We start from the raw sequence: 26,570 nt of genomic DNA on the forward strand, positions 1-26,570 counted from the left end.
ACCTACATTCTGCTACCTAATGTAGCAGGTATATGTAGTTATTGCACACTGATGTCAGATATATGAGTTATATCCTGATGTTGTATTGACTTCACTGTAAACTGCAGTAAAACTCAGCAGGTGGAATAGGAGGCTGGCAATGTAGCAGTTAATATAAAACGCCTTTTATCGATCTATTATTGAAGGAAATCGATCTATCAAATGCTTCCAGCGTGCCCTCAAAGCAGGAGAAATCTGGAAATTAAACAAATTAAAAGCGAAAAAAAAGAATGCAACGTTATAGTTGATATTTTAAATGACGAAAGTCAAGAAATTAAGTTAAAGTTCCCCCAGCAATTGCAACCTTAATTGTGCTTAATTCCATAGGCATTACAATGGGGGTCTCTTATTACATGATCATAGATCATTTATGCAGTTATAAAAAATGCTGTTGTACACACCAGTATGTTTACAACTGAGTGTATTTGCAAAGCCTGACTGGAAGAGCAGTATAAAACATAGTGTAGTTCTTTTCCATCGTGTCATTTTGCAAACACTATGACACCTTAACCTGTGTTGTATGCTCCTGTATGAAAGACCTTGTAGTAATAAATGTATGCAAAGGGGAAGAGTTTTCTCTAGGAACCTTGGTTGTAATCTCACTTAGGCCAGGTTTACAGTGATATAACTCTACTGACTTCAGTGGAGCTTCCTCTGATTTTTACAGAATTGGCCCTTTTAACTCTGACTCTTGTGTAGTTGAAATCTGAATTAACATAGTCTTTTGCTTTTAATTTGCATGGCTTTTAATAATAAAAACCACACTTCCTCTCTCTCTCCACCAAAGAGAATTTCAATTAATATTTAGTTTTTTTAAAAACGCACCTCCAAATGCATACTGTAAAACAGCTGAACAAACTGTGTTCAAACCATCCAAAAATATTCACCTCCAGGCAAAGAACTACATTCTAATTGGAACCAGTCTTGCTGCGTTTTTCGTTGAGATCAGGCATGAGATCTTATGTTTATATAAAATCAAAGAATATTCAATCAAGGACAACCCTTTGCTTTAATGCATTTATCTGTTGCTTCTTCACTAGTGTGTTCTTGTGACTAGACGCTTTAAGGATCATCAGGGCTAAATCCTGCTCACCTACACACACAAAGTCCCATGAAGTATGAAACAGATGATTAAGATTTGGCCCTTAATTTGTTGCCTTACTAGTGAAACAGTGAATTCTTCATAAGCTGGTTCAGTGCTTTTGGATACAGAGGTCTCTAATTCAATTGCTGGAGTGGATTCCTCAGAATAATAATACAAAAGCTTTTTTGATAGTTTTATTAGTTAACTTTCTGTGCTCTGCACTGTTACTGGCCACAGCACCCTTTGCAGTGTTTGATCTGCCAAGGAACAGCAGAAGCAGAGCTCTGGATATTTTTGTGCAGCTTGGATGTAATTTTGTGCTGTACCTCCTAGAGGTGAGGAAAAAGGTGACTATGCCATGTTTGTGACTTCCTGATTACAGGTTACCTTATGGCTGCATGCTGCAGGCCTGCCCAATCATCAGGGCTACGTTTCATATGGCAGGCTTACACAGTGCCTGTGCTTGGGAAAATTATTTCCTGGACAGCTCAGGGATTTATATGGGGCAGCAATCAGCATCGTAGTGGGGCCCAATATTGCTCCTTTTCACTATTGTCATCAACTCTCCTGATTTATCTCAAGTCTCATGATATTTGATAGGTTTCAGAGTAGGAGCCATGTTAGTCTGTATCCACAAAAAGAACAGGAATACTTGTGGCACCTTAGAGACTAACAAATTTATTTGAGCATAAGCTTTTGTGGGCTACAGACCACTTCATCGGATGCATAAAATGGAACATATAGTGAGGAGATATATATGCATACAGAGAACATGAAAAGGTGGGAGTTGCCCAACCAACTCTAAGAGGCTAATTAATTAAGATGAACTGTTGTCAGCAGGAGAAAAACTTTTGTAGCGATAATCAAGATAGCCCATTTAAGACAGTTTGACAAGATACTTAAGGTGGGGAAAATAGATTCAATGTGTGTAATGGCTCAGCCATTCCCAGATATTTGATGTTTTTCTTAAAGCCCTAGCTCCTGGGATCAAGTGAACATGTGAGCACTCACTTTAGTAAAAGGTAACTTTCTAGTCCTCCTAGTTCTATACTAAAGTATGAAAACTTGACCCAAGTTTCAAAACCCAGAAGTCCAATAATTTTTAGTCTCATGATTTGGGGGCCTGACTCATGGATTTTGAATGCTTGGAGTTGGCAGTACTGCCTTTTGTTGCCAAGTTCTCCTTTCTGCATAGATATTTTTGTATGTACTCTGTGAAATGGTTAAAAAAAAAAAAGTGAATGTATTTATTTTTCTTTCCTTGTTCTGACCCACATCAGAGTCGTTTTTTTCAAAAGAAGCCCATAATTTTGGGTACCTACATATCTGGGCCTGATTTTCTGACATAGTAAGCGCCCACAGCTCTCATTGATTTCAGCTGGAATTGTGGGTGCTCAGCACCTTTGAAAATCAGATCCTAGTTGTCTCGAAATTGATATCTCAAAAGAATGACCACTTTTGAAAATGTTGGCCCAACTGTTTTTCATGTGACTTGGTTGTAGGCTCATAGACTAGTGAGAAAAAACTCCCTCACTTACACCAGGGGGATCAAAATCCTAGCCTTCAAAGCCTTTGCTAGTGATGTGTCTCTCTTGTTTTTTTGCACACTTAGAGTCAGTTCCTCAGCTGCTACAAATTAGTGCAGCTCCACTGAAGGAGTTGGCCCATACTCATTAGGCAGTTGCCATAGAGAGTAGTGTTCATTATAATTTGATGTGAATACAGTAAGAATATGATAACTCTATACCTATTAGGAGTCCATGTTTTTCACTATGTTCTATGCAATGGCCACCTGAAACCTCTTAGTGACAGTAAGGACAGGCTGCACAGGCCCGACTGCTTGAGCCAAGGAGAATCTCTCATAGTAGTATAGAACCTCTGACGCAAAGTTAAGCAATTCCAGTTCTAGCTAGTAGAAGACAGTGGTCAATGCACGTACTGACCAGTTCATTACAATGTTTTTCCTTTTAAAAAATAGAATATTTTTAGTTTGTAAAACCACTTCATAGTCTAATTCTGTGCCTCCCAGAGGGTATTTATAATTGAATCATGGGGTGTCTCGTTCTTGTTCCAGATGGCAAGAGGACTGCTCAAATTTCATATCTTTAAATGTTGCCTGAACATGCCACGAGGCACCCTATAATTCAATTATAGGTAACCTTTGGGAACCATATAATTATATAACTGAGGGTGCCTTGCACAATGGACTAGGCTATGTAACAGGATCCTATTGCGTTGTAACTGTACTGCGTGGGAGTGGGTCTTATACAGTAGCCGAACAGCTAAATCGGTCATGAATTGTCCACTGGTGCAAATAAAGGTAATGTCCAGCACCCCATGAAGTTAGTGGATGGGCAGAAAAAACAGATGCATAGTTAGATAGTGGAGCTATGGGCTTTACTAGGTGCCAATAATTGTAGCACAATAAAGGGACTGAGGAGGTTTATTTATTTAAAAAAAAATTAAAGAATTGAGGACCCCAGATGTATGTGTGTGTGTTTAGTGCTGAGGAGCAGGGAATAGAGCTTATTCATTTTATTGTTCTCTGATCTGGTAGTGTAGTAAAGTGTCATTTTGTTGTGAAGTTGCATCTCCACTTGTCATGTCTCCGGGTTTGTCTACCTTAGGGCTTTCTGCACTGATGTAAGGTTTACTGGTGCAGACCCCCAGCATAGATGCATGGCATCCGTTGAAACAGTGGGGATTTGCATTGGTAGAGCTACACAGGTGCAAAACTCCCTAATGTAAACTAGCTTTCAGTGATTTTGTGTCACAACTCGCTGTCATAACAGTACACAGTATCTTTTTTTAGGGAAGCAATGTCACCTCAGAGTGGTGATGCAAATGTACACATCATCCTGACATTTGGATGCCGTCATCATGCAGTGAGGTCACATGATAGCAAAGGATCATCATATAGGATGTGGGTTATGATGCAGTGATACTACATTATGACTTGGATCCAGATCCTCGGTTGGTGTCAACTGGCATAGCACTATTGAAGTTAACGGAACGATGTCAGTTTTCCCCAGTTTAGGATCTGGCCCATAATATTTGTCAGGACGCTTGATTAAATAATATTGGGAGAAGTCAGCTACAGTTTAGAGGCTGTGACTCTGCTCTTGTCAATGGACTGGGTTAATTGAGATCCTGTTCCTGATACAAAGAGGGTGTGTACTCTAATGGTTTGAGTATGGGACTGGGCAGGGCCAGCTCCAGGCACCAGCTGAGCAAGCTTGTGCTTGGGGCAGCAGATTCTAAGGGGTGGCATTCCCGCAAATCCTTTATTTTTTTTGCTTCACAGGTTTTTTTCTTTTTGGTTCACTGGTCCAGTCGCCCTGTAGGGGGCGGCGGCGGCGCAGAGGAGGGAATGTCCTGCTGGGAGCAGGCTGCGTCCTCCGTCTGCCCCAGCTGGTGCCAGGTCTGTAGAAGCCCTGGCTGCCTCCCTTCTTGCTCCCCCCCCACCGCTCCGTCAACCCTCCGCCCTGCTGCCCAGGGCCCATCTGCAGCACCGGGAGTCCCCCTGCACTCATGCTCCGGCCGCCCTGCACGGTTTGTTTCTTTGCTCATGGTTTGCTTTTTTTTTTTTTTGCTTTCGTGCTCCTGTCGCCCCGCAGGTTTGTTATTGGGTTTCTTTTTTTTTTTTTGCTTGGGGCGGCAAAAAATGCCAGAGCCGACCCGGAGACTGGGAGTCCAACATCTGAGTTCTGTTCTCAGTGAGCAATTTGCTCTTTTTGCCTCCATTTTGCTGTCTGTAAAATGGGAATAATAACAGCCCTCCTAACTGAGGGAGTAGAAAGGTTAGATTCATTTGTGTCTGTAATGTATTGTGAGATCTGTGGATGAAAGCTGCTATATTAGTAGTAAGTATTATTTTGTTGACGTGGGTCTGGCTTTCAGTAATGACTGCTGAGATGGGAGAGCTATTGAGATGCTGTGCATTGTGCAGCACACCAAAAGCACATTGTAATTCTCTCCTTCTCTCTTCAGTGCATCTTCAACAGCAGTTCTGCAGGGATAAGAAGTATTTGCATAGTCCTTTTACATTTTTGTTGACCCCTGCTGATATAAATTAAGCACACTGTCCTCTTGTTATCCTTAAGTTTAGAAAACCTATTTTTTAATCACTTCATACAGGTATCTAATTTGAATCAGGCTACTGAACTGCAGGGCTCTTGTGGTTTTTTAATTGGCATCTTCCTCATTACATTTGAACAAAGTTGCACACACACTGCAGGACATCGATAGAGACAATTGAATCACCAGTTCTGACTGTATGGTAGCAGGATGGTGTGATGCACCCTGGGAGTCCAGGAGACCTGGGTATGCTGTGGCAGGAGCTAACTAGAAGTAATAGGGTTTAGACATATTGTTCTTAGTGCTTCTAGGGTTTGCCTGTATTAAATGAAAGAGTGCCGCAACAAACAAACTTGTAACACCTTGTATAGCATCTTGTGTCAACTCATAGAAGCAATTGTACTAGTTGGTTGCAATGCCTGGGACGAGGTCTTTCACTCAGGACCAGCTGAAGCAGTGTAGCCTACAGCAGCCAAAATGAGATCCCAAGTGTTGTGGATGCCCTGGGTCAGTTGCATTTGGAAATTGCCCAAAAGCTCCTATTCCCAGCAGCAATGCTGGGCATTCTGGTAAAAAGTGCTTCAGAGAAGTACCAGGATGCACTGGTGACGTTGCAGTTTGTCAGTGTGACGTATTAAAAAGAAGTGTTCTGACCTATCACAAGGATGAGCAAGACAACCAGACAGTTCATGGAGCTGATATCTCTGCATCAGTGTCCTCACTTGGAGTTCAATCCTGCTTCAGTTAAAATAACTGGTAAACTCCTATTGATTTAAATGGGAGCAGGATTATACCTTTAGACATAGTTCTAGCATGTTCCAACTGTTGCTGCTTAGAAGAGGTGTCCGAACATACCATGACAGTGAGCATGGGAGTATGAAATAGAAAAGGGATTTAAAAAGAGAGAACTGAGGAACATACCATAGAACATATTCTTTGGCACCAAAGTATGTTCTTTCCATCACCAACTGCCTGCCATGCAGAACGTTGTCCCTTGCAGGCAAAGAAGCTTTCACAGCAATGTCAGTTCTGGTGGTTCGCCCAATCTTCCCTTACTAACAAAGATCAGCATGTTCTTAGGACTTCTGCAGCTCCTTCGAAGAACTGTAGGTGGGGCCCCTGCTGTGCGCATCACTGTGATTCCTTACCCACCTTTAGGAGACTGTCATTATTTCATTAATTTTAAGGCTTTATTGGAGATGCCATCCTCCTGCAGCTGCTTAGTTTGCAATTCCCCCAAAAACCCAGCCCTGGATGGGAAAGACAACAGAGATTAAGGAGGAGAGAAGGATAGAGCATTATGTACTGGTTAGAGCACCAGCCTGGAAGTCAGGACTTCCAGATTATTTTCACAGCTTTGCCACTGATTTTTTAGGTGACTTAGGTCAGCATTTTCAAACTTTTAGGCTTAAAGTTGGACAGCTAAAATAAATGGCCTGATTTTCAGAAGTGCTCAGCACCTGCAGCTCCCACTTTTCTTCATTTGAAGTCGTTGGTTCTCAGCACCTCTGAAAATCAACCTCTTTTTATTTAGGTACCGAAATATGGATTTAGATGCCTAATGTTATAAGTGGAATGTAATATATTTTTGTCTCAACCTCCATAAACCATATGATGTTACATCAAGGATGAATCTGACTCTCTGTCCTTTCTAAAATGGAAATAATAGTACTTCACTATATCCCAGGAGGGTTGTAAGGCTAAATCAAGCAATGTCTGTAAAGTATCTTGAGATCCTCTGATGGAAGCCACCACACAAGCATAAAGGATTGTTACTGTCTTCTAGTTATCACTCTATCAGCTTAATATCAGAGTCATGGGGCCTGATTCCCAGAGCCTTGCATCTTGTGCTACCATTTATACATATGCAAAACACCACCAATCAAAATCCTCCATTCACATATGCCTCTGGTAGTGTTTTACAACCTCATCTGGATAGGTTTAAATAGCCAGCTGCATGAGTTACAAGATAGTGGAAAATCAGGCCCATGGTTTCTATGTTGTACCTCAGTCAGGCTGAGATCTCAGTGGTCAGGGAGGGAGACCTTGCCTGTTCTCAGATGCATGTGAATCATGACTGTGATATTAACACTAGTGAATCAAGGTAGCTTGCTCCTTCTTCATGTTAGGTTTGCTGGAGGGGACAGAATTTACAGGGCTGTGTGGTGTTGTGATAGCAGCAGATTTTAGCCCCAGGGCTTTGCAAAGTCTGAATCTTTGTCTCCTCGGTTGCCACTGCTTACAGGGCCCCCCACATCTCCTAACTATTTCTACTAAAGGGGAGAGAGACACACCACATCTGCCAACTGTCTCTGCTTTCAACCCACCACCATTACCATGAGGCACACAACTGCCTACACCCCCGGGGACACCATTTCAGACATACTCTTAGCTGCCTCTGCCTGCAGGGAAAGCTTCCAGATTGCCTGTGCATGGGGAAGGTAACTAACAGATTCTTCTTGATTCTTCCTCTGGTTTCTCTGGACAGTTTTAGTGGATTTTTGCTTTAAGATTTGGTAGAGATGGGCCTGTGTTGCAGAGTTTGGATCGAGAACTGAACTTTTCCAGATTCCCAGCAGGTGTCAGATTGGAAAGATGGGGTAGTTTGGATCCCAGGCTAGGAAGTTGAAATCCGGATCTCAGCTTCCCTACAGTTTGAGGGGGCTCAGATGCAGAGCTGAATTTTGCAAAGGTTTAGGAAGATCAGTTCCAGTTCAGCTCAAGATGCAGTCTCTTTCATATCTTGAGACAGTTTGGACCCGGCTCTCTGGCTTATATGTGACTCCAAACTCCCTGACAGTTTGAGGGAGTCCAGATCAGGTACTATGGTTCAGAACTAAATCCAAACGTCATTCAAATTTTCCTGGTTTGTTTCTGGGGCTCCTTTTCAGACCAGGATCTGAACATCCCCAAAGCTAGATGGGAATCAAATCCAGCTCTTCAGTTCTTATCCAGATCCAAGCTTCCCGAGTGCTTGAGGGAACTTGGATCTGTTTTTCCAATTTGGATACAGATCTGAAATTCTAAAAAGATGCAGTAAGTTCTGATCTAGTTCTGATTAAGATCTAAACTTCCATCAACCTGAGAGGGTTTGGATCCAGTTCTCTGGTTCAGAGCCATATCTGAACTTTCCCAAAGCTTAAGAGGTTCAGTTTCAATTCTAGGGCCTTAATTTGGATCTAAGCTTCCTTAAGGTTGAAGGGCTCAGATCTGATTCTCTGGTTCAGATCCAAGTCTGAATTTCTCCAAAATATGATTGGGGTTAAGATCTTTTTTCTGATTTGAATCCACTGTACTTAGATGAGAGTGAACCAAGAAGCTCAGATCTGGATCCAATTCCAGTTGCCCCCAAATATTAAGGGCTGTTTATCTCTGAGGTCCTGAATTGGATCTCTATCTGTATTTTTGGATCTGAATCTCAGCGACTACCAAGGTGATATGAAATGTAAAGGTGTGTACAAATCCCAGTGAATTTCAGATGCTGAGTTTCACACAGGTCAACTCATGCTTATCAGTAAATCTCCTGAACTTAGCTTCTATATTCTTCCTCATAATGATAATGATACTTTGTCCTTCTATCTTCCTCTGAAGGCCAAAGCCATTTACAAATGTTAATAAATTGATCCTCACAGCTCTTTTGTGAGGAGAGTAGTTATTACTTAGATGCATTTTACAGATGGGGAAACTGAGGCAGAGATGAAGTGACACATCCATAGCCAGCAGAACCATAATTAGAGGCCTCTTCACGCCCAGTCCCCTATTAGGGCCAAATTCTGATGTCAGAGACACCTGTATAAATGTGGAGTAATTTCATTGACTTCAGTAGTGTTTCCCTCACTGATACCAGCAGTGAATTTGCCCCAGTATTACTTAAGGAGATGGATTGGTGACCCTAATGAATCTTTTCCATCTTTAAGTTCTCCGATTGTATATATTTCCCTGCCACTCACCACTAAAATATGAACAGCATTTGTTGATTTGTGGGGAAGGTTGTTTCTGAAAAATTAACTCTCTGAAAAACATGCTTAATCTCTCTCTATTTACTGTATATCACTCTGTAAAGGGAGCACTTGCTATTTAAGTAGAAAAGGATATACCGGTCACCATAAGGAGGTGAAAATCACCAGCTACAGACTAGTTAAAATTATGTAGGCTCAGTATGAAGCATGAAGAGCTAGTCAGCTGCTAGGATTCAAATTTGTGGATCTAGAGAGTCTAGATGTTTCAAGACCTGCTATTTAAACCACTATGCCATCCACTCAGGAGCAATACGATTTAGACATATTGGTGGGAGAATAAACACTTAGCATGGGATGTAGTATTGCCTTGTAATTAAAGTATTAGACTAGGCTCCAGGAGAGCTAGATTTTAATCTCAGCTATGTCACTGATTTACAGCAGGGCCTTGGGCAGATCACTTCACCTCTCTGTGCCTCAGCTTCCCCATCTAAAATTGGGGCAATAATAATTGTATCTACCTTTGAAAAATGCTTTGAGATCCTTGGCTGCAAGGGGATATGTGTGTTAAGTACAAAGTATCATTAATCTCCGGATCCTCCAGCCTTACTTCTCATTTAAGTCAACGGAAATTTTGTGCGCATGATGACATCAAGTTTGTGTGGTCAGAAGGAGGGCTGTTACAACATTTTAGGGGCAGCGTGTAGAACTGATGTAAACCATACATTTTCTCTAGATGCGGCAGATATTTTTGTCATATTTGAATTTTCTGTAGACATAAGCAGTCTATTGCTTTTCTCCCCTTTCTCCCCTCCCCGAGAGAAAAATGGGGGTGGGGGAGTAGTTTTCAGCCCAGACCTTTATTTTAAATAACCTTGGCCGGGTTGCCATTGGAAAAAGATTTCTTTACTTGAGGGATTTATTTCTGTCCTTGCAACACTATGTACTATATGCATTGCACCTGTTCAGACATAAGCACAGTTCATTATTATAGCCGTAGGGGCAGAAGCTTACTAATACGTATATATTGGGGGGAGAGAATATTAGGGAGAATGGCCCTCTCTTTTAGTTTGCTTACTGAGCAACCTCTTGTAGAGACTTCCTCCTCCTCCAGATCAGTTTTCCCTGCTCCCCTATTGTCTGGGGAAACCTGTCTTTGGGAGCTTCGTTCTTGAAAGATCTCATGACTTTAAAATCATCAGTGGGCTTTGTGTAGCCTGCCTGTCAAAAGAGATATGTTTACACCTTCCCTGCATGTGTTAAAGCTATAAGGTTACGGAGCAGAATGGCTGATACATTTCAGTGCTTCATGCTAATATGCACAAAATGTATTTATGATAATTACATGGACTGTCTGAAACAATGCATTCCAACATTCTGTAACATAAATATGAAAGGTGGAGCCAGCTGGCTGTAAACAGTTTATTTGCCAGCAATCCTGATCTGCACTATATACCTTTTTTACACTGTCTCAGTCTGGCAGTATTGAACCTGTTGCTGCATTAGCCGAGTTGTATTTTGCTAGATAGGGGAAGAAGGGTTGTCTGCTGTCTGGTAGGAGGGCTTTGTCTGTGTGTGCCTTTCTCTCTCTCTCCCTCTCACACTCTCGCTTGCTCTCTCTCTCTCTCTCTCACTCCCTTTCCCGTCTCTGTGGTTTGTAAGGTAGGTTGCAGTGTGTATATATACACAACATCAAGAGCAGGAAAATGGACTCATTAGGGAGGCAGGCAGTCATTACCACTCACACTGTACTTCCAGGGAGACAGCGACTATGAAGAGACAAACTGAGGACTGGGGAACAAGGTAGGCCAGTCAACTTTTATAAAAAAAAAAAATTTCCTGTTCCCCCCCTTGCCCCATGACACTTATTTATTCTTTCACCCCCACCCTCTCGATTTTTAATATAGAGATGTAAGTTTGTCAAACCCATTTGCTAGCTTAAAATTTTGAACATCTATAGAAGGCCTTAGCCTTTACAAATGTTTTTTCCTTTTCTACTTATTTCAGGGTGTGCCCTCTTATGATTCACTTTAATTACTTTTTTTTTTAACATCAATGAAGGAAACAAATATGTTTGTTTTCCAACACTAGTTCCAAGTAAATCAATATCTTTCTCTCTTTTAAAACAGCCCTCTCCGTATGTCTGTGGGTCTCTGCTTTTTCTTTTCTGTTTATGCAGTTCCATCTGTCCGTCCATATATCATGTTCTCCTTATTTACTGTTAAATGGGTTTTTGTTAGTATTTGCCAATGAGTTTTAGCTGTATTGCCGGTGACCAGGTTTAACTGTGACTCTTGTTCTTTGTTTTATATCTACTGTAAGTTTAAAGTCCATGTTTATTGTACATTAAATAAAAACAGAAAGCAGGTTCCACTCTGTCTGCCAGGAGTTTTATTTTAAAAATTTTGGGGGGGAGGGAGAAGAGGAGGTGATTTTAATTAGCGTACATGTACTTTTCCCTGTTGGATTTTTAAAGCATTTATTTTAATTTTTTTAACTCTTTATTTTACTTAAGAGGGTGTGGGAGATACATTAAATCAGCAACATAAAAGTTAGAATATAACATCATAGAGGCATGACTGGGTTAATATGAATTCAAACTTTCTAAGAGGGAGTTTGTATCTTTGATTGCCCTCCCCTCTTTATACATGGTTGTGCTTGTGTTTCAGTATGTGTATTTGGAGGGGGAGGTAGATATCCTTTTACAGTGGAAACAATTTATGAAATCTTTTGAGCCATTTTTGTCTAGAAACAGTAACTATTTATTTACCATATTTTCATTCCATAAATAACCTTTGTATTTGTTATTTGAAACATACAATGTGCCTGTGGATTAATTATTATTATTTTTCTGGGGTTGTGTTGCGTTTCATAGCCCATTTAACAATGTTGAGTTTTTCAAGCTAGCCTTATCATGGGTTCTAAAGGCTGGTTAAAGAGATCCATCCAAAATGGGCTTTTTATCTGAGCTCTTGTCAGTGCTGTCGGAGAGTAAAACTGCTACTCTGTTGTTAAAAAATTAAGACAGATAGTGAGTGGAAGTGAGTTATATAAAACATTCTGGAGAATCCATGAGTAATTATAGAAAATGGACGCTGATCAGTGGAGATCTCTTGACAATAACAGTGACCTTTTAAAATAGCAAATTATTTAATAGTAAGAGGCAGACTATTTAAAAAAATCCATTAGGCCTTTCCGATAACACATGTCCATAAAGCAATATTCCTAGCCCAGCTGGGATTGTACAAGAGATTCTTCAACACATTATCAGGGTTCACATCTTGTGAAATGTTTATTAAAAATCCATTGTTTTAGAGCAGTAGACAACTTTTGGTTCTAACATGTTTATCTTTTGTATTTTTACATCCTGAATCTTATAACTCTCTCATCTCAACAAAAGCGACTCCTCTCTGGACAAACCAAATCAGTTTAAACCCAAAACAGCAAATAACCCACTGGCTCTGTAGATACAGAACCCATTCACTCCATCTTATTCGTTTTTTTTCCAGGGCCCAAGCGGAACTTTTCAGTGGCTTTCTGTAGCATTTTGTCAAGAATCAGTGGTCCATCTGTTAGCTCAGGAATGAAATTTAGTGTTTTCCACTCCCTTTCCTGCCTCTTTTCAACTCAGGCTGCTAATTAACATTTGGTCAACAAACTTTAACTGTTTTTATTGCTACAAATTACATGTCACTGTAGTAAGATACTGTCCCCTCCCTCTAATCTCAAACCTTGAAACTCTGATTTGAGCATATGGGGAGCTGAAGTATTTCCAAAAATTAAGGGGTTTCAAATGGGGAAACATTTGGTGCCATTATGTTGGGGGTTAGCCTGGAGGGATGGAGCTGGAATATTAGCATTCCCTTCTCCCATTTCCCCCACATGATGTATGTGTGTGCATTTATAGTCACCCATCACTTTCTTTTGAACCACTACAGGTGTGTATGAGCTCTTACAGCACAGGTTTCTATCTGTGTGAGTTTTTGTGAAACGGGTGTTGGGACTCTTTAATATATGATTAACAGAAGTCATGGTCCTATCCCAACTCTTCCAAATAACTTTAAAAAAGATTACAAAATATCAATTAATTGTATGGAAACCCCAGGAAAGAAGAATTGCCTAGTGGGAAAAGCAGGATGCAAGAAACATTTATTATCATTCAGCAGGAAGAAGAAAAATTAAAATTTTTTTTAAAAAATGCTTTCCATTAAAATGATTTAATTCTCTGTGAAACCAAAGTATTTTCTATCAAAAGACTCAGCTCTGTCTATGTCACAAAGTCTGTTTGCAATGTGTATACAAAAGCAAAGGGGAGAGTGTGCCTAAGTAAACTTAAAGCCAGCATATGATGCTGTAGTTGGAACTCCAAAAGCCAAAAGTCTTTTGGCACAGGGGTGTATAACAGAGTTGGAAGACCTGAATTAGCCAACTTCATATTGTGGGTTCTATATGTTCCAGTCCTACCAACCCTTTCAGTCTAACAGAGTAGAACCCCACAGTATTGAGTGGGTCGCAGTATGCTTTATTTTAGTGTTGGAGCAGACAGTTATCTAACACACCCACATGAGGAAGTACTCTGGAGCAGTTATTTCATGCTTTGCCATGCCCTGTAGCTAATGCAATTTTGGACTGAATGGCGTGTGTATATGTCTCTTTAACTCCTGTGAGATCAAAGTGAGTGCTGGATTTTTTAACAGGGCCAAAATATGGGGATACCAGATAGTTAAACCCAAATGCCAAATAAATACTAAGTCAAATTATTTTTAGTAATTTTTTTAGGAGGAGAGATAAATATCAATCTTTTTTTATTTTAATATACACAGTTGTAATTTCCTGAGTTGGCTATATCGTAGTAGTAAATATTACTCACAGTTTTCCCATTTCCACATTTTCTCCATAGGCCCAGCTTACTCATAAGGGAACAGCTGCAGAACATTTTTAAACATGTATTATCATTTATATAAAACTGAGATTTAAATGGAGAATGAGATCCCTGCTATAGAATTCTGTAGGATGGTTTAAAAATCCCATAGACAGGAACTCATACTCTGTTAGATTTTATAGGTTTTAAGTCTTTTCAGGAGACTCCTGCTTAATTTCTACAGCCCATATTGTGCCATTAGTTTTTAAACAGAAATATACCAAACAGGGGTTTTGATTATAAACTGATGGCATGTGTCCCTATTTAATCCAATTAGTTTCATTCCTATATAATTTTATAAGTTTTTTTCCACAATGATGTGTTGGGGAAGATGGCTACTATTGTGAGGCGTTTACAAATGTGAGAGGGAAATTAATAACTCAAATCTAGCTTCAAGTTATTTAGGTATTAGGGGGAAAAAAACTTTGACAAAAACCTAAGACCCATAGAAGTGTTTCAAAGTTCTTATAAACATTCCAATTGGAACAGTTGTTTTCAAAACAACCAGTTGTTCCCTCTGCAGGGTTTGCAACTCAAATCTTGCAGCACTGAGAAGCTGATGGTAAACAAAAGTGAAACTGACTTCATTGATTTTGCTTGTCTGGGCCAAGAAAATTCAGAAAATAAACAAACAGCATCAACAGTATAAAATTGGATTTTTAATATTCTTTTGTCTCTAATAGTCCAGGGTTTTAGTGATACTTTTTAACTAAGATCTAAATCTTGAGGCTCTTATGAAATGTTTACTCAATTTTAGCTCAGGCATGCTCTCGTTGATTTATCAAGGTTTGAGTAAGGAGTGAATAAAATTTGAGTAAAGAGCTAAGGATTTGCCCCAATTTGGTTTTTAAGTCAACACTATCCCTTGTATTCCTGTTCATTATTTATCTAATTTTAATCTTAATGCTTAGTCCTATAGTAATTATCAAATTCTCTTTAGTAGAAATCTGGCACTTCATAATGATGACTAATTATACATGTTTGGTTTTCTGCGTGTACTGGACCCAATAGTACAGTCTTCCCATGTACACTGTATACACTGCAGCCACTTCAATGGATGTTCTATTTGTATAGGGTTTGAAAGAATGGGCTTATAAGAAATAACTGAAACATTTGTGGCTAGCAGGGATATGGGTATGTTCTTGTCCCATGGTCAGTGGGCCAGCAGGGGCTGAAAGTATTATGCAGTCAGTTTGTCACATACCTCTTCTATGGCCTGTGTGGGATCAGTGTTGTTAGATAGCGGGGGTAGGAATGGGAGGTACATCCAGCTTTCACTGGGGAAGGCTATCTGACTTGGAGCATTTGAGAGGCCTAGGTGGAAAAATGGGATAATGGCAGAAGACCATGCTGAAAAAGAAAATAGTTACTCTCTGACAGCCCTTTGTATGTATTATGTGAAATGAACATGGGGCGCTCAATCCAGTTCCTAATGGGCAGATGTCCGTATTACAAAATCCATTCACCAGAGCTATTGGCACTAGGTGGCAGTGTGAAAAGAAAGGGCAAGGACTGAATGGGCACAAAGAAGTCTCATGAGAAGTGGTTCCCTCACCGTCAAGAATAAGCCATGTCAACAGCATAATGTGAAGAAGATGTTATTTCTGCTGCCTGTCCTGTGACTGTCAATCTGGCATTATTCAGCAACTGTGTGTGTGTGTGTGTGTGTGTGTGTGTGTGTGTGTGTGTGTGTGTGTGTGTGTGTGTGTGTGTGTGTGTGTGTGTGTGTGTGTGTGTGTGTGTGTGTGTGTGTGTAGACAGATAGATACATAGTGTGACAGGGTCAGGCCAGATGGCTACAAGAGAGTGGTTGAAGATAGATACATTAGCTCCAGGTTCAGCAGGTCCCTTTTCCCTGGATAAGATAACAGGAACTATTCCAGAACACTCACGAACTTTCCAGAACTAATTAAGGCAAGCAGGCTAATTAGGACACCTGTAGCCAATTAGGAAGTTACTAGAATTAATTAAGGCTAATCAGGACACCTGGTATAAAAAGGCTCTCACTCCAGTTAGTGAGGTGTGCGTAAGGAGCTGGGAGTGAGAGGACATGCTGCTGGAGGACTGAGGATTACAAGCATTAACAGACATCCGGAGGAAGGTCCTGTGGTGAGAACAAAGAAGGTGTTGGGAGGAGGCCATGGGGAAGTAGCCCAGGGAATTGTAGCTGTTGTGCAGCTGTTCCAGAAGGCATTCTAGACAGCTGGAGTCCATCCACAGGGCCCTGAGCTGGAATCCGGGGTAGAGGGCAGGCCTGGGTTCCCCCCAAAACCTCCCAACCCCTGATCCAACACAGGAAGATCTCAGAGGCTAGTAAAATCTGCCAATAAGTGCAGGACCCACCAAGGTAGAGAAGCATCTTTATCACAATAGGTAGATAGATATACACCTCTACCTCAATATAACGCTGTCCTGGGGAGCCAAAAAATCTTATTGTGTTATAGGTGAAACTGCATTATATCGACTTGCTTTGATCCACTGGAGTGCATAGCCCTTCCCCCGCCCCAGAGCACTGCTTTACTGCGTTATATCCGAATTTGTGTTATATTGGGTCGCATTATATCGGGGTAGAAGTGTATTAAGAACAGACCTGCCTAATTCAAACACTGGCACAACATCTAGGGCTTGATTCTCTAGTGTCTTGTACCTTGTGTCATTATTTACACCTGTGCAAAACGAGTGCAGACTATTACCACTGGTGTGAGTGAGTGAGAAGAAAATTATGCTTTGGTAGCATTTTATGCCCAATTTGCACAAGTATAAGTGACAGTGCAAGGTCCCAGGAAGTGGCAATGCATGTTCATTTTGTCCCTTCCTCTATGTCCCAGCCAGAATTTAAATTAGTGGTTATCTAATTTTGTATTTTAAAAGTAGTGAGTTTGGTAAACTCAGTGGGGAAGAGGAAAGAAAACCTGAATGGTAGGTTTTGAATCTGCATGCAACACACTGAATAGTTCCTATAGAAACTTTTGGAATATTGAAATATTACCATTCCATAAATTACATAAAGATCATCTGAAAATGTAATGCTCACATAATAAATTTACTTTGGAACTGTGGCACTGCTAATAATGTAGGCAAGAGTGGCCTGCCCTTTTGGTTCTGGGGCAATTCATCTTGGGAAATTACCTGCACTCTACTAGAATACTTTTAAAGTAAAGTAGTTGCTTTCTAGTCACTTGGTTCAAGGTGATTAGTGGCTAGGAATGTAATCAGTCCCTTGGAAATATGAATATGGGGTGAGAAAAGTGCTTTGTGGGACCTCACAGTGATCCGTCCAATTGACTGAAAGAAAGTTAATTATTGATGTGCTCCCCAGGGAGTCCTATGCCATTTTCCTTAGCTGGATAGATGGCGGCCATGATGTAGGAATTTGAGGATAATGGTTAGGGGGGAATCTTTGAGACTCCAACAGGGATACAGACTCCAGATAGGAAGTGAGGTTGGGATTGAAAACATATCCATAGGCATGCTTTGTGTGTGTGTGTGGAGGGGTTAATATTTGACAGAGTAAAGGTCTTTTTTGTTTGAAACTGTAACTTAGCCCCAGCTTTTTTTTGTTCTTTGTTTTAATTTTCTCTTTCAAAAATACTATTCAAGCAGCAAATTATCCCTTCTGCCCACAGATCAAGGTGACATAAAACCAACAGATCCCTGCTTGGAAATTGGGTTGTTTACAGTTGCTGGGGTACCCATCTCCCCCTCTCTGTAACCCTTAGAGTCTCTGGCTCCATTTTCTAGCAGGGGGAGGGGCTACAGGACCTGTTACTCTCCACTGTGTTGGCCCCTAAACTCCGAGCAATTTGGTAGATAACTGAATTACAGGAATTGGCGGTGGATAGAATACTGAGAATTTGAAAACAAACAAACTATTGTTTAGATACCAGAACAAATGTTTAATTGCTCTTGTGCTCCCTCTGCTGGTTCTCTGTAGAACTAACAAATCCTATCCCTAGAGTCATGCCCATGCCCTCTGTGAGGGTGCAGTACAAAATAGGATGTTAAAAAAGTTGATTTCAAGCAGTTTTGAAATGGACAACATTGGTGGAGAAAAAAGGCTTCATATGAAGAATATGAAAAGCAGTGGATCCTAGAAAAAATACTTTACAGCATTGTTCTTTTAACATTTGAATCATCCTAACCTGTGATTCTTCCATCTACCCTTCCTTTGTCATGCTTCTGTGGCAGAGGAGTCTTTCTCTGTGTCATTTCCCAAAGTCAGAATTTCTCCTCATTGTTGCTGCTGTCACTAAGATATTTCCTACATGAGGGCTCCAAAGAAAAATATTCTTACTGGTCCAACCATTAGTTTTAGCTGAGCTAGTGGGAGTAGTGGTGGAAACCTTAGGGTAGATAAGGCTTTGGCAGATCTCAGTATTTTTACAGCTGCATCAGTTAAATCTGCTCCTCTGCTGAGTATAGCTCTGCTCGTCTCATCCTGTTCCATGGCCTGGAAAGCTTCTGTTCTTCAGGATTCTATTTAGCCTCTTTGCTCATTGTGATGCCTCTTACTTTGTTTTTTAAGATATAGACTTGTTTGCTTAATGAACTCCCTCCTTAATCTGGACATTTTGCTTCCCACTTCATATGTTTTTCACATCCATCACTTCCCAACTTCATAGTATCAAAGTTTTCTGAATGTTAGAGATGACTGAATCCTGGATAAAACCCAGGAATGATTTTAGATTCCCCTGGAAAATCTGGAATGTATTGAAGACTTCTGAAGAGGTGATGAGGTCATACGAGATCCTGCTGCCTTTCCCACCTAAGCAAAGTATCATGATAAAGAGCCTTTTCTCACAGCCACTGACTTTAGTGGGAGTTAACTGTGTAGAGCTGCTTCAGGACTGGGCCCAAATTGTCAGTCCAGACTTATGGAAGCTTTTGTTGGTGCAAGTCTCATGCGTCCCTTCCGGGTGACTGCTTGGTTGCTCATTGGTTGGAGTGACCCAACCCACATAAAAATCTGATTGTAACAGAATAATTTGAATCTTTGTGGCCAGAGTCCACTTCCTAGACCCCATCCATTTTCGAAGGGTCAGAAAATAAAAAGAAAAAGCTCACTGATTTATTTTCCTTCTCCTTGTGGGTTTCCTGCCTTTTTGGGGAGGCCTCCAGCATCATCCTCTTTTATTTCTGCTTCCCAGGCCCCACTTCATAGTCACCCACCCATTTGGCCAAAGATGTAAGAAATTGACCTCCTTGTGGGCAGTCTCAGCAGAGACATCATGAAGTGAATGGGTCATTGAGAACTGAAGCTACTCTCTGACCCCTGAGTCCCTCCAGGTCAGACATGAGGCACAGTAGCAGGGAACGGTGGGGCGGTAGGTTGCGTTACTGCTGGACCTGCTTTGGGGTTAAACAGAGAATTCAGTGCCGAGGGACATCAGTATGGCCTCTTTCACTAGCACTAAACTAACAAGTACGAAGGCTCAGTTGTCACTGACTCACGGACAAACTGTTTGAATTCCAAGAAGTTTGTTTCGTAATTTCCAGCATTTCATAAAAAAGCTGTTTTTTTTTTTTCCTTCTCCCAATGACTGCCAAGTTTTGAAAGCTTCAAACTTGCTCCACTTGGAGGGGATTTAAAAGATACTGACATTTTCTAAACATGTTGGTTCTCTCTGAGCTGTACAGACAGACTTCAAACCATTTGTCCACCAAGCCAGTCCAGCACGGCCTGAAACATTTCATTGCTGTGGAAGCAACTGCTCCTAAATGGTTCAAGTGTTTTCACAGTATGGTCAGCTAAACTGCACTAAATATTGAAGAAAAAAAACAATCAAAGAGAAAAATCACATCTTTCCCTTATTGTAGGGTTTTTCTAAATATCTCCAGAAATTAAGACTTCCCCCTCACAGAGGGTTGTGTACCTGTGTCATTGGCCTCCTCTTTATGGCACAGAGCCTCTAAAATAAAACTTTGCTCAGCATTTTCTAGACAATTTTCTTTACTTGCATGCAGAGAAAAATTAAGAGTTTTTTTGTTTTTTATCAGTGCAAAACCACAGTTCAGAGTGCAAAGCTGTAATGAGATTATAATGCTGCAGCTGGGGTGTATGGGTAAGTAACCATTAAATAATGCCTTTATTTTTAGGGTGTCATATCTGAGGAACCTTGCATCCAATTCACTGCACGTCTCCCTGAAAAATTCTAGTTGGACCCCATAACTAAACTAGAAATTTTGAGACTGATCTGACTGTCTTTGTGGATTGCCTAATAAAGACACCCATGGCATGTGGAGTCAGGAGGCTTGGTTTTTATTCCTAGTTTTGTCACTAATTCCCTGTGTAATTTTGAGCAAGTCATTTCCCCTCTGTACCTCATTTACTCATCTGTGAAATGGGGATAAGAGTGTTTACCAACCTTTGAGAGGGTGCTTTGAGACCACTGGAGAAGCATTGGGTATAATTTTATTATGATAAGCACTTTTCACCATCAGACTTGGGCCTCACAACACCTCCCCAAAGGTGCATAGCAACCTTTCCTTCCTTACTTCAGTGGGTTTGCTTTGGTCTCTTGATGTAGTTATTGAGCACTTAGGCTTTTCTTATGTGATTTCAGACAAGGGCTGGCACCAGAGATCTCATTTGGTCTCTGTCTATAGCTGCCTCCAGTAGAAGAAGCTGTGTTTTCTTTTTATTAATAGTTTAAATTGTTTATTTTTACTTTATTAGACAAAGGCCCTATGTAACCTTGAGTTTTAACTATGTTCGGCAGACCCCCCCCACACATAAAATATGATTCGTGCTAGAAAGGCTCTCATAACATTCCAAATCCCAGTGTCACCTGGGCCTTAGTAGTGTTTATAAAATGGTTTACAAACCTATGTGATAGATTAGGTCTGGATGTAGGCTATATCATATCATGTCTATGGTAGGCTGTGGTTCTGGTTAGACTGCTTCAAACTCCAGCTTGATAGTTTCTATTTAAAGAGTTTTCAGGCAGAGAATATATAGAAGATAGAAAATGAAAGCTTAGTCAGGCTTTCTCCATTTGTGGATCTGGGGGAAAACCTCCGGCAAGCATTCCTTGCTAGCATCACAGGGCAGCGTTTGCTCCATAATTAAGTTGCAACTGATTTCCCCTCCAATCCACAAAGACAGTCAGATCAGTCTAAAAATTTCTAGTCTAGTTATGGGGTCCAACTGGAATTTTTCAGGGAGATTTGCAGTGAATTGGATGCAAGTTTCCTCAGATACGACACCCTAAAAATAAAGGCATGAGACACAGTTGCAAAATTCTTCTAACTTTTCTTTCCCACTTCTTAGGAAAAAAAGAGCTAAAACTAACTTTATAGGAGTTCCCTGTCAGAGTTAGTGCTCAGGACTAACATTTAGTTGATAGAAGTGTGATCTAAAAAGTTATTAAAATCCGATTTGGTAATGTTGCCAGAGAACACTGGCTTCAACATGCGGCAGGATAGGAGAGAGGTTTAGGAAGAATGTGAGCACTAAGAAGGACTAAAAGCTGACATGCATGCAGCGGGGAAGAGCTGTGTAAAGAAGATGAGGACAAAAAGCCTGAACTTAATGCAGAAAGAGGGGGATAACTTGGTCACAGTGGCAGGTAACTGAGATAATTCTACTAGCAGCATTTAATATAAACAGGAGTGGCGTGAGGAGGGATGTGGGCATAACTTTTTCCTTCTCTTGCATGGGTAGTGAACTGGAATCATATTCTTACAAATTCAGAGGACTGTGGCCCAAATCCTCAAAGCTATTTAGGCACTTAACGCCCACTGATATGGGGTCTGTTTTGCCCTGCGTCACATCAGTATAAAACTGGAGTGATTCTGTGGAAGTCAATGGGGTTACACTGTGCTAACTGAAATCAGAATATGGTCCTATGTTTCTGTGCTAGAAGCTGAAGTTTGGATTCACTTCAAGCAGAAAAAAACACACATGAGATTTTATAAGTGATTCCTATCCAGCAGCCAGTTTCCTTTAGGATGGTGCTGCTGAGTATGACACCTTCACTAGACATCGTTTCTCTAATGGAAGCACATGTAGGTGTAATATCAAGATTCTTACCAGATCTTTCTTTGAAATCTTACCTAATGAGGACACCCTTTCAAAGAGATCTGTGCTTAGGGTTTCCTGAGAACTTCGAGGCAGAGTTTTGAGGGGGCTTGCTTCCGGCTTCTTACTCGACAGTCAGAGAAGAAACGTCCATTCTCATCCACGTTACACACTGGGGAAACTTGCAAAAGTATTAAAGTCCACAAGAGAGAGCTTGTATGTATCAATCCATATAGGTTCCAGTCAGTGATGCTGGAAGTAGAGCTGCTGGGGCTGCGGTGCACACGCTAGCTTGAAGTGGTGTCCATCATATACCGGGTTTGCAGTTTTGTTCAATTGCTTTCAGCGCCCCTACTGTAAAAAATATTCCAACACCGTTGATTCGAGTTGTACAATAGTCAGTCTTCATTTTGTAGCATCAGAATAAGACCATGATCCTAATATGATTCTTTTGCTTGTTCTTACCAAAGGATCACATCAACTCCACCTAAGTTTCTCCTGAGCTCTTTAGTTAAAGGAGCAACACAGGCACTTCAGAATGGAGAGCAATTATCAATGGAGTACAGCCAGAGAAGGGAATGACCATGGAGAATATCTGGGCAGTTTAACCAGAGGCAGCTAATGATAACAACAATTGTACTTTCCATTTCTGTAGAAACTTTTGTCCAAATATCTTGCACAGCACTTTACAAAATTCATGAATTTAGCCTCGTATCATCCTGAGGAGATAAGACAATATTGTTATCCCCATTTTGCAAATGGGGAAACTCAGGCAAAGAGAGAGCACTTGAATCATCCACTATTACATAGCGAGTCAGTGGCAGATCCTGGGATAGAAGCTTAATGATCTGACTCAGAGCCCCTGACTTAGCCACAAGATCATTCTTCCTCATTTCCTTCCCAACGTATTGAAATAAAAGATAAGGCTTGGAAAGGCAAAATCCATCTTCCCTGCACAAGAGAAGCTCAGATTAGCCTAATTCTCATTTACACTAAGGCCTCTTTACACTACTCTAACAATGTAAAGTGGGGGGTGGTCCCAGCAACTGTAAATTACACTTGTATCCACTTTAGGGCCCCTTTACGTTGCCAATGTGAGATAAAAGGGCTCTAGTGTAACTGAAAATTCAGCCAAATGTGTCTAAAGATTTGCTAACATGTCAACAAATTCTCTCTTCTACTAGCAGAATAAAAAACAGAATGATTCTTAGGGTTTCTTTGTTTGCTTGTTTTATTATTTTTTAAGTGCTGTCCTGGCTCTAGTTAGCATAACTTCAGAGACTTGTAAAAAATTATCCAGTTGGCTTTTCCACACTTGTAGATGCCCCTCTGAGCTCCAGAGATAGTACTAACTCAGTTCAGTCAAGAAGGAGATGTTAGACAGCTGGACCATTCTGGTACCTGTTTCTTGTGCAGTGGTATCCACAGAGGGAAAGTGTGACTGGCTGGGGTTGTTAGTGCTGTTCCCTGCTTCAGTGAAATGAAAGAAGTCACCAAAGGAACACAAAGGCTCCTATGTGTGAGGTAAGTGGTATATTAAACTTTTGGACAATTCTCCAAGTTAGGTAGATATAACTGCCATTAACCTCAATGAGAGTTACAAGCATATAGGGAAAAAATAAACCCTAAGGGTTTTCTGGACAGGGATATTTAGAGAAGATTGTTAGTTGTTTGTTTAAATCATCAGTGAAGTCTAAGCATGTGCAAGTAATACTAGAGGGCACACAAGTGCTTGACTGTGCAGGGATGCATTTCTACTGATAAATCTGTCATTGAGAATAAACATTATGGTAAACTGAATTGCTCATACATTCAACCTGAAAACTGGAACTTGTAAGTGCTAAGACTGTACAATAGATTGTTGCACGTACCTTTCTGTTAGTTGAGATTTGGGTTCAAATCTCAACTCTTTCAAGCTTGCAAATAAGTTTGATGCTTCTGTCTTAGTTTCTAATTAATATCTGTCCACTACTCGAAACCAATCTGACTCTGTCAGTTGATGCGTAGGACAAGTCCAAGGCTGAAGACAAACAACAGGATTTTTCATTGGCCAGCATAAGTAATACTTTTTTTCTTGAGCGCCAAATTCAGCTAGTGTGGTGTGTTTATACAGGCAAAGATTAGAATGCTCAAAGAGGGGTTTCATTTATCAGAGACATATGGGACTCACCATCACTGGATATATTTGTGAGACACTATAGCAAAGAACACTCCTCAGCCGTGTCTAACATTTCCAGGATAGGAGGGCAATCTGGATAAATGTCTTTTCTAGGAAATTGATGAACCAGCTTTCTCATATGTACTCTCCAATTTTAGTAATCCATAAGAAGCTCATAAAAGCCTGGAGGGAATCAGTAAAACCTCATGTTTTTAGCCTCCAAAAGGACACAAAAGTCTGTGAATCTCAGGGCTGGTCCAGATGCCATGTGCACACCTCTTCTGCATTTTCATTTTTTCTGGGCCTGTTGTTTCTGTGTGCTGCTATAATATAACTTTAGACTGGCACAGTCCGATAACATGGCTACAACAGAGTAAGGATCTGGACTTGCTGGGAAGAATTCTGACTTGACAGAATATAGAAGTAAAATCAGTCTCTCTACATTGTAGAGCTAGTAAATATATATTTGCTTTCTCCCGTAGGGAATTTTTCCCAGTTTCTTTCTCATTTATGCCTAGTGATCTGTTTGTAGATGGCTCAAATGAGCTCTGAAATCCAGTTGGTCCTGTTGATGGGGTCATTCGGGCAATGGTGATCCCATGAGATATGTTTCTATAGAAAATTGCAATCATATCCTTCTGGTCTTTAGGACTTTTAAGATTATTATCCAATGTTAAGTTGTAAACTCTTAGAAGCAGGGACTGTCTTGTGTTTGTGCAGCAGTTAGCACCACGGCGTCTGTATCACATAGGTGTCTCTGGGTGTTACTGTAATAAAATTATCAACTTTTATAAAGTTGGCAACTTTTTACTAGATAAACATCTCAATTTGGTCTTCAAAGTATTACTTACATAAACACTCTTCTGAATTTGTGTAGCAGATTTATTACAGAGGTTCCTCTGTATTGCTCTGTGTAATGGGGTGTATGGGATGTTTGGCATTCCTTACCTATCTTGCCTGCAGAGCCCAATCCAGTAGGCATTTTCAGAGGCCAGTTATTGGATTCCCCACCCCCAAACAGTGATGGTACCAGTGCCCATGTAACCTTTAGCCCAGTGAGTAAGGCACTCACCCAGGTTATGGAAGACCCAGGCTCAGCTCTCCCTTCTGCTGGCAAATAATTTAACTTGAGCATCTCAAGAGAGTGCCCTACCTTCTGGGCTGCAAGGTTTGTTTTTCTAAGGCTCTGCTGTTGGAGCTGTTTCACTTTGTATAAGTAAATATTCACTGGATCAAGGAGGATGGAACCTGGGCCTCCCACCTCCCCAGTGAGTGCCCTAACAAGAGCTTTCTCTTCCTCCTTAGCTTTTTGCACAAAAGGGCTTAGATTCTGAAGGGAGTTCATGCCTGTGAATCTTATGCAGAGGGAGGTGCCTCCCTCTAGCCCAGAGTTACATCTATCAATCCCTTTGAAGGGTGGGACTTAGGGTCTACTTCTTGGCATTTCCTTTTGGCTAACTTAGGCAGCTCCCCACACAGTGTATTGGTTTTGGTGTTATCTCATTCATAGGACCTAACTCTCCCCATGCATTGTATAGGCAGCCTAGGCAAGCAATGCCTAATTTTTAGGTGCCAAGTCCCCTTGTGGATCAAATCCTAAAGAAGGAAGCAGTATCTGGTGATTTAAAGCACACAGCTGGGAGTTCTGAGATCTATTCTTCTTCATATTGAACTTAGAGAGTGAAATGATAGGCGAGGAAGGATTGTTTTGAGGAAGAAGTGCAGAACTATGCATCAGAAAATCTGTGTTCTGTTCCTGGGCTCTGTCCCAGATTTCCTGATTGATCTTGGGCAAGTCACTTCACCTCTGTGTGCTTAGGCTTCCAGCTACAAAATGGGGGGGGGGGGGTTATGATAACCTCACAGGTGTGTTGAAGCTTAATTAATACGTGTAAAGTGCTCTGAGTTTCTTGGATGGAAGGCACTAGAGAGGGGCAGCATTATGGCCACATTCAACTTCTTATAACTTACAAGAAAAATTATTAATACCACTTTCATTGCTTTATCTCTCAAAGCTATGTTTGATTTCTGAATTTCTTCAACAAGCCAGTCCATACCATCTCTAAATTTCTGCACAATGTTCTCTTTTAGAGCTTTAATAATTTCCTTCTTCTGGTGCTGTGCATAGTGAGATCATTCAAAAAAGGCAGGTAAGGTGAGTGGCAGTGACACAGAATATTTAGATGCTAAGGTACATGCTTGTTCCAAGCATGGAGCTCCCACTGAAGTCAATGGGAGTTCTGCTCTCCAGAAGGAGGGTGAGAGCTTGGTCCTTCTGAACAGCATAGGAGAAGTGGTTGGGATGACACTGGTGT

The 26,570-nt window shown here is 40.8% G+C and overlaps 1 protein-coding gene across 14 annotated transcripts in view; it reads left to right on the forward strand.

Annotated features, from left to right (window-relative positions):
* Positions 1-26,570, forward strand: part of ZBTB20 (zinc finger and BTB domain containing 20) — a 670,053-nt gene that overhangs the window by 26,254 nt on the left and 617,229 nt on the right. For 13 of the 14 annotated variants that reach the window (XM_050957887.1, XM_050957914.1, XM_050957833.1 and 10 more), the window contains exon 1: positions 10,669-10,959. The exons of the other annotated variant lie outside the window; for it this stretch is intronic. The gene's annotated coding sequence lies outside the window, so the exon portion shown is untranslated. Of the gene's footprint in view, positions 1-10,668; positions 10,960-26,570 lie in introns of those variants that run through there. 14 annotated transcript variants of the gene reach the window in all.

Source organism: Gopherus flavomarginatus, chromosome 1, assembly GCF_025201925.1.
Source record: "Gopherus flavomarginatus isolate rGopFla2 chromosome 1, rGopFla2.mat.asm, whole genome shotgun sequence".
Taxonomy (NCBI): domain Eukaryota; kingdom Metazoa; phylum Chordata; order Testudines; family Testudinidae; genus Gopherus; species Gopherus flavomarginatus.